Below are 9219 nucleotides of genomic sequence, written 5' to 3' on the forward strand. Positions count from 1 at the left end.
CATAAGATCACTATGGGTCACAAGTGACTGGCACGTGGCAACAATATGCATGGTTTAAAGGCACCCACTAAGAGAAAAAGGGTTGAAAGAGGGATTAAAAAACAGGGCCCATCAATAGGTTGCCTACAAGAGACACATCTAAGAATCAAGGGAAAAGACTGAAAATTAAAGACTAGAAAAAAAAATTCCGATCAAATTGCATCTACTAAAAGAGCAAGAGTGAAAGTCTATATGCAAAAGGCAACATCACTCTCAAAGGAGAAAGACTAAAAACATTTTCCTTGCAAACAGGGACCAGACAAGGATGGCCACTGTCCCCAATTCTTTTCAATATTTTATTGGAAATGCTTGCTAGGGCAATATGACAAAAGAAGGAAATAAAAGGCATCTGGACTGGCAAAGAAATAGTTAAATTTTCAGTGTATGCAGATGATGTGATAGTGTATACAGAAAATTCCAATGACTCAACAAAAAAAAAAAATCTGTTAAGAGTTAATAGGCCAATTTGTTAAAAAATCAATAGAAATCCTCTACAGTAACAAAGGCAACTCAGAGAAGTAAATAAAAAAAAAAGCAATACCATTTATAATAGCCAACAAATTGAGAAACTTGGGAGTGAATGTAACTAGAGATACACGGGATCTACGAGATCTAGGAAACTACAGAGAATTTCTGAAAGGCACAATTGAAAGACCTAAAGAAATGTGAAAATGTGCCCAGTTCATGGATAGGAAGACTAAATATGGTCAAACAGACAATCCTATCAAAGGCAATTTACATGTTCAATGCAATCTCAATCCAGATACTAATTAATATTTCAAGAAGATTGAAAGGCAAATGATCAAATTTCTCTGGAAAGACAGGAGACCGTGAATTAGCAAAACACTTCTGAGACACAAAAATGAGGTTGGAGGCATAGCATTCCCTGACCTCAAAACCTACTACACAGCAGAAGTAACCAAAATAGCATGGTACTGGTATAATGGCAGGCACATAAACCAATGGAATAGAATTGAGAACCCAGCTATCTATGGTCAGCTGATATTCAACAAATAAATCAAAGATATCAAATGGGGAAATGAAAGTGTCTTCAACAAATGGTGCTAGAAAAACTGGACTTCTATTTGCAGAAAGCTGAAACAGGATCCACATCTCATACCATACACAAAAGTCAATTCAAGGTATCAGACACCCAAACCCATAATGTTCATAAGAGACAAACCAGGATCAAGCTTAGAAGCACTAGTCCAAGGACATGCCAAATAGAACCAGAAATGCATAATCTAAAGATGATAAAATTGATGCATGGGACATTCTATAGATTAAGTCTCTGTGCACATCAAAATCTTTTCCTAACAGGGTGAAAAGAAGACCTATAGACTGGGAACAAACATTTGGTAATGCCAGAATACTCCTGGGTCTCCACAAAAAAAGGAACGATAACCCAGTTACAAAATGGGCAAAAACATGGAAAAATCTTCACAGGGGAAGACATTCAAATGGCAAACAGATACATGAAAAAATGCTCCAAATCACTGGCAATAAGAGAAATTAAAATGAAAACCACAATGAGGTACCATCTCACTCCAGTAAGAGTGGCAAAGTTTAACAGGGCAGCAAATAATAGACGTGGCGAGAAAGGAACTCATACATTGTTAGTGGGATTGTAAGATGGTGCTACCATTCTGGAAGGCAGTTTGGCATGTCCTCAAAAAGCTGGACATAGGAATGCCATATGACCCAACTATTCCACTACTTGGAATATACACTGAGAATTCGAGAACTGGGGCACAAACTGAGAATGGTACACCAATGTTCATAGCGGCATTATTCACCATCGCAAGAACATGGAAACAGCCCAAATGTACAACCACAACTGAATGGATTGAGAAATTATGATACATTCACACAATGGAATACTATGCAACATGCAGGAGCAATGACTTTGTAAATTATTCCCTAACTGGGGAGAGACTGGAGAGCACTATGCTGAGTAAACTAATTCAGTCCCATGAGGATAAATATTGTATAAAACCGTTATTTTAGAAGAAGTATAAGGATCCAGGATGGGTGGGAGAAGCTGGATGCAGAGGGGGAAGAGAGGATTAATGATTGGATTGTACAATTTAATGAGTGAGGGGATGAGGGAAATTGAAAGAACTTGTTCAAATTTTTATTAGAATTTTATGAATAAAATAGTGGGGGGAAATGTCAGCTTGGGGAGGATAAAGAGAAGGAGAGGGGGTAAAATGTGCAATAATGAATGAATGAAAATCTAACTTTTCTGTAAACTTTTGTTAAAATGACAATTAAAATTAAAACTTTTATTTTAAAAAATAAAAAGAGTAAGAGTAGCAATACTAATCTCTGATATAATAGACTTCAGGATGAAAACCACCATTAAAAGATATGAAAGGGCACTATATAGTGATAAGAGTCACTACCACAAAACTTTGGTTAACATCTAGCACCAAATTACAGACATACAAAATACATTACACGATAGTTAACAAAATTGAAGAAAGAAACAGCACCATAATGATAGTAGGAAACTTTAATACACACTCTCAACAAAGGACAAGCCAACTTCAAAGAAACGCAACAAAGACTCAGAAAAACTCACCTATACAATTAGCCATCGTGAACTCGTAGGGTCAATTCACCCAAATAAAAATTATTTTACTTTCTTCTTAAGGGTACATTGTACATTCTCCATAATTGATCATATATTAGGAGACAAAGCAAGCGTTAACAAATTTAAAACAAAACAAAACACTAAACATTTAAATAATTCAAAACATCCTCTCAGATATCTTCAAAACTTTGGAGAACAAGGTTCTGGGAGGCAGGACATGTTACAGAAGGAAAAACACTTCCCTTGTGGGAGGTGGTAACTCAGCTAACTCCACACAACTCAGAAGCTTGTAGCTCAAGGCTGACATGTTCTAAGACCACAATGCCATAAAACTGGAAATTAACAAGATAATTAAGAATAAAAAACCTATCTAGCTGGAAGCAAAATAATACCCTGGTTGAGCACTATTGGGCTGTGTTGCTGATGTTGTGTGTCAAGCAGTAGGAACTAATACTTGATCCTCCAATGGGCTTTCTTTGACAGTAAATTGCACTGGAGTGTATTGCTCATCCTTCTGTAGATCAACTGGTGAGTTTCTAAAGTATACCTTTAGGCTTGTAGTGCAGCTTGTTACCACTATACCATCAGAACAACCCATTGGGTTATATTGTTGTTGATGATTGCCTTCGAGTCAAGCGGGATGCATAGCGACCTATGAGGAAAAGGCCTCAAGCTCCTATACAACTACTGACATTTATCAAGCTTCATAGAGGTTCCTGAGACATGTTATTTAAAAATTATATGCTATAGAAGAAATTTAAAAAGTTAAGTAAAACATTTCCTGAAAACAAATGAAAATGAAAATACTTCTGGGAAGCAGCTAAGTTAGACTTCAGGGAGTATCCTATAGCAATATGAAAACACATTTAAAAAAAGGAAACATATTTGGTTTTCAAAAGGATCAGTCAAACAGTCAAACCACTGGCAAACTTAACAAAAGAAAAGAAAGAACATACACAAATGACTTGAGTATGAAAGTGACAACAGCACAAGAGAACTAGAATTAAAATAATTGTAATAATGGAATATTATGCAAGACATTCAAGTGTCTTGATAAATGCCTTTAACAAATTTTAAAACTTAGAGGAAATGTATAAATTCCTAGAAACTCACAGTTTACCCAAACTAACACACACAGGAGTAAAACACTTGAATAGACCTATCACAAAAGAAGAAATTGATCAGGTTGTAAATATCACTAAATTTAAATACTATATGTAAATTATTTAAAAAACAGAAAAAGAAGAAACACACCCAGAGTGATTCTATGAAACAAGCATTAACCTAATACTACAATCAAGCAAAGAGAGTATCAAATATGAAAACTATAGATGACTAGCACGAGTAAACACAAAAATTCTGGCTGGCTAGCTAGCATCTTGATGGTGGTCTTGTTTTGATGGAAGTCACATAAGGGAAGTTTCTGGGGATGTGTTTCTTGTATGTTTATTCCCCTTCAAAGTGGATAGCCCTTGAGCCTTAGACTAAGGGTGGAAGCTTACACCAGGATGTTGCTTTAAAACTGATAATGAGATGATGGGCCTGAAACCTAAGGCCTTGGGATCTCCATCCACTATAGGAGTTTGCTGGCTAGCTAGCATCTCAATGGTGGTCTCCTCTTGATGGAAGTAACATAAGGGAAGTTTCTGGGGTTGTGTTTGTTGTGTGTTACTGTTCTTTTTTACCCCTTCAAAAGCGGGTGGTCCTAGAGCCTCACACAAGGGTAGAGGCCTGATGGTCGCAGGCAGCCTTCAGGCCAGATTTGTTAATTTTAGAATGAATACTCTTTAAAAGACACAACCATTTGTCTATTTGCTGTAGTGAACAACTTGGAGTTGCTGTGATGCTGAGCGCTATTCCATAATCATGTCAAATTAAATAATGGTTACCATTATTTACAATATTTGGATGAACTTCCATACTGATTCATGTTGGGACACAGGAGTGGCATCCACTTCCTAATCTAGATGCCTCTGGAAATTATACAGACTCTCTTATAAATGTACAGAAATTATGTTAATTATAGAACAGAGTCAGGTTTTTTGTGCAAAGCTTACTCTGAGTCGTATTCTACTTGACCACACTTAATCACTCCTAAATGAGTCTACTGCTATTATATCTGAAGGAATATTCTTCCACTTTGCACATCACTCTTTGTCAATGTGCTGTATAAAGTAAACTGAGTTTGCTGTGATTCTGAACATTGTGCCATGGGGACATCAAATACCATAATGGTTTCCCATTGTTGACAGTGCTTGGTGGAGGTCCCAGTTGTAAAACAGGTTTTCAAGTACAAGTGACATCTACTTCCTAAACCACATGCCACTGAAAACTCTAGGAACTTGGAGAAACAAAAATAGTTATGGAGAGGCATTAGATCTTTTTGTTCATAAAGTTGCTATTATTTGACCTTGACTCGACAGCAATCAAGAATAACAGAGACCACTATCTCTTTATGAGCTGACACGAAAATCCTTAACAAAATCCTAGGCAATAAAATCCAAAAATTTATGTATTAAAAAAATCATTATGACCAAGTGGGAGTCAAAAAAAGTATGCCAAGATGATTCAACAGGAGTTAACAATCAATGTAATTAGTCACATTAACAAAGCAAAAAAACAATAACCACATGATCCTCTCTATAAAGTCCTTTGACAAAATCCAACACTACTTCCTGATTAAAGCATTCAACAAAGTAGGAATAGAAGAGGATTTTCTCAACATAGTGAAAAGTATATACGTACAAGCAAGAGACAACACCATGTTCAATAGAGAACAGGGGCCAAGCAAGAATGCCTACTATGAACCCTCATGCTTCAATACTGGAAGTACTTGCTAGGGTAATAAGATAAGGCAAGGAATTAAGAGACATCCAAATAGGCAGAGAAGTGGTAAAACTGTTCCTATACGCAGATTATTTTACAGTGTACACATAAAATTACAAAGACTCAACCAAAAGCCTGTTATACCTGTTGTTACATGCCACCGAGTCGCCCGTGACTCATAGCCACCCTATGTACAGCAGCCCTAAACCCTGCTCCATCCTGTGTCAGTCTTATTATCTCTGGCACACCTAACCTCATTACCGTAGTCACTGAATCAATCCATTTTATCAAGGATCTTCCTCTCTTGCCCCTCCATCCTCCCAAGCATGATGTCCTGTCCAAGAACTAATCCCACCTTGCAACATGTCCAAAGTATGTCAGACGAAGCTTTAGAATACTTGTCTCTAAGGAGCAGCCAGGCTTTATCCTCTCCATAACTAACTTTTTATCTTAGCAGTCAATGGTTTATTCAAGACACTTCTCCAGCACCACAGCTCAAAAGCATCAATTTTCCTTCTATCATCCTTAGTCACTCTCTAGCTTTCCGAAGCATAGCAAGTAATTACAAAAACCATGGTTAGTAGATCAATGTAATAGAGTGGCATTGATACCAAATCAATATACAAAAATCAGAGATATTAAAAAAAAATTAAAAAAAAAATCAGAGATATTCTCAGCACTAAAGCATAATGAAGTATTTGTAAAATGTAACACAGCATGGAAGAGTGAAATGACTCAGTCACAAGAAGACAAATAGTGCTGCATTAAGACTACTGTTTTGAAAATAGTAAAATTGAGCAAAATAGTTATGGATATTCAAGAGAAGGAGGGGTAGAGATTAAGGAGAGGCAAAAAGGAGTGAGGGAATCGCTGAACTAGCAGAGATTGATGGGTGGATGGTAAAGAAAAGAAATGAGAAAGATTCATTGGAGACGTAAAGAGATAGAATGGCTAAAAGCATAGAACAATAATAACGTATATAAAATAAAATTAATGAATGAAACGCAATGTAAAAACAAACCTTGACATCAATAATAATTAAAAAATAGTGTTTATTTCAGAATACTATCTGAATACATGCCAGATTGTTTCAAATCTCTTCCACCCTGGGTAAATCTGAATTGGTAGAATCCATTCTATCTCTAGGAGATATAATTTGGTTGCATGCCTATGACCTAAAACAATTACATCATTATTAGCCTCTCACAAGTTAATTATTACTTATTCATTATTGTAAACAGGCCAATAAAAGACAATGAAAGGCACTCAGGGCCTATACATTGAAAAAACGTCAAGTGTTCACTACATCCAGCCTTCCACTGAAAGCAGTCTTTTACTTTTTCCCCCCAACACCTAGAGACTTACACAAAATGAGAGAGTTATGGATATAGTCTATAATCTTTACTTCCAGTTTCAAGGTAGACATAATCATCAAAGCAAATTTCCAAATTATCTAGTATAAATTTAAAAAGAAATAGATTATTAGGTTTTTAAAGATCTCTTTTTATTCACGTATGGTTTGCATCCATCATGAAAGGTATGAGTGGGTCCATCCTTCTAAGAATCAAATCCCTATGCACATCCAAAAATTCTCCAATAGGGTAAAGAGGGAAGCCACAGATGGAAAAACTATTTGGTAATGACATGTCAGATAAGGGACTTATATCTATAATTTATAAAATACTTAAGAACCACAACAAGATAAACAACCCAGTCAAAAAATGGGCACAGGATATGAACAGAGACACTTGACCAAAGAAGACATTCAGATGGCTAACAAACACATGAAAAACTGTTCAAAATCCCTAGCTCTAACAGAAATGCAAATCAAAACTATGAGGTATCATCTTACCCCAGTAAGAATAGCAAAATTTAACAGAAGAGCAAACAATGCTGATGAGGTTGTAGAAAAACTAGAACTCTTATTCACTGTTGTTGGAAATGTATAATGGTGCAGTCACTATGGAAGGCAGTATGGAATTCTCTCAAAAAGTTGCAAATAGAAATACTGTTTGACCCAGGAATTCCACTACTTGGAATATACCCCAAAGAAACCATAACTGCTACCCAAACAGATATATGCAAACCCATGTTTATCACAACTTTGTTCATAATAGCAAAGAGTTGGAAACAATCTAGGTGCCCATAAACAAAAAAAGGATAGAGAAACTGTGGTATATTCACAGACTGGAATACTATGCTACACTGGAAAATAAGGAACTCATTAAACATTATTCAAAATGGATCACCATGGAGGACATTATGCTGAGTGAAATATCTCAGTCACAAAAGGACAAATAATGCATAATACCACTGTTGTAAAATGGGACTGACATAGAAGTTGGGGCAGAGGGAGACTGAGAAAGATGGGGTAAATCATGTATACTGCATTGAAACAGATGAGAGAACTGTTTAAAAAGTATATATGATTAGGTGTTATTGTCATAACGTGAGGTCAGAACAAAGGATGCATAGTGGAGTGAACTTGGTGGGGAGGGGTTGTATAACAATGAAAGAATTTTTCTTTTACTTTTCAAAGAGAAGAATGAACTGGAAGGGAGGGATGGACAGGGAGAAAAGTGCAACAGTGAATGAATGGAAATCCAAAATATCTGTAAATTTTAATTAAAATGAATAATAATAATAAAGAAAAAAAGAAAGGGATGAGTGGGCCCATATTAATCTTTTATAAATAAAATAAGGAATCCATACTAGTCTTCTATAATTAAAATAAAAATGAATAGAACTTTATTCTACTGAATATTGTTGATAATCCTGAAAGTAAATAGCATAATTACATTTCTTAGATCTATCTAATTTTTAAAACATAGCATAGTGCACAATTGTGAAGACTATGGCCTAGTCAGGTACACCTTAGTCTACAGACAGATATCATTGCTCTTCAGTACTCTGGAGATGTCCCTGAGAGGAGACTTTACCAGTGTAGTTCATTTTTTAAATTTCCTGGCTGCTGATGCCTAAGTGTTGATTTCCCCTCCTTCTGCAGCAGAACACCCGGTGGATTTGAACCTTGGACCTCCGGGATTGCAGTGCTACTTCTTGACACTAGGCCACCAGAGGTCCCTTTACATTTATCTTGATATTTTCACATTTTGAAAAAAGTTATTTAGGCCACTATTAAAGTAATTTATAGTCAGCAGGCACATAGAATAAAATCTGATTATATCTAAAAATTTGTCTTGTTTTTGTTTCTTTAAATATTTTCTAATAATATAGTGAGCTAAATCTCAAAAGTTTTCTAATAAAAATGAAATATTTACAATTATTTTAAGAATATGTAAAGGATTTTTAAAGTATATTTTTAGTTGCCAATATTAAAACTCCAAGGGAGCTGTAGAGGCCTACAGGTAAAAAGGTTTGCAGCAACCACAGACACTTGGTTTGAATAAAAAGGCTGCTCCATGGGTGAAGGATGAACAATCACTTCTCATGTGATTTACTGGCACTGGGTAAATTTTGATTTAAAGGTACAAAATAGCAATATTAAAATAGTTTGCAAATGAAAATTCTGTATTGTTTGTCATTAGTTTTCTTTTCAAGTAAAAAGAAACCTTTAATTCTACTTTATTCTAGTAATATGAAACTTTTCATATTAAGTGGGAATTAACCTCCCTGAAACTAGGAAGCCCTTTGAATTAATTCATACAGTTGAAAAATCCTAGATACTTTACTGGTGAAAAGGCTCATATCTTGTTCCATTGTTTTTTCATCAGAATTATTAATACTATAAGAAAATT

This window comes from Elephantulus edwardii, unplaced genomic scaffold, assembly GCF_000299155.1.
Source record: "Elephantulus edwardii isolate Elephantulus edwardi_28Jun2011 unplaced genomic scaffold, EleEdw1.0 scaffold00406, whole genome shotgun sequence".
In the NCBI taxonomy this organism is placed as follows: Eukaryota; Metazoa; Chordata; class Mammalia; order Macroscelidea; family Macroscelididae; genus Elephantulus; species Elephantulus edwardii.